Raw genomic sequence first — 649 nt, forward strand, 5'->3', positions numbered from 1 at the left:
TCCAATCTTAGACATTTTCAGAAAAAAATTTATGGGACTTCAGATAGAAATTTCTGAAAATTGGCACTGAAACAAAAGGTTTATTTGCATAGCTGACTTTCGCTGTCAATGTTCCCCAAAGGCGACTTCGAGTAGATTTTTTTCACACACAAAAAAATCGTTTAAAAGTCTTAAAGTGCATTTGATTAAATCCCGTAGTTTTGGTTCTATAATTGAAACCACGTATATTTTATTTTTTTTAAAATATATTTTATTGATTTTTTTACAGAGAGGAAGGGAGAGAGATAGAGAGCCAGAAACATTGATGAGAGAGAAACATCGATCAGCCATCTCCTGCACACCCCCTACTGGGGATGTGCCCGCAACCAAGGTACATGCCCTTGACCAGAATCGAACCTGGGACCTTTCAGTCCGCAGGCTGACGCTCTATCCACTGAGCCAAACTGGCTTCAGCAAAACCACGTATATTTTAAATAAATACTTATATATGTATGTAAAGAGGCACGTAAGGCCAGTGTTATCAAAACCTTATCTTCATCTTATTCAAATATAACGGATCACTAAAAGCCTTAGAATTTATAAGGCATATTATAATCTTAGAATTCTTCTTTAAAGAAACAGAAAGACAATTATTTCAAGTGCAGAGACT

This window comes from Cnephaeus nilssonii (assembly GCF_951640355.1).
Source record: "Cnephaeus nilssonii genome assembly, chromosome: 23".
Lineage (NCBI taxonomy): Eukaryota > Metazoa > Chordata > Mammalia > Chiroptera > Vespertilionidae > Cnephaeus > Cnephaeus nilssonii.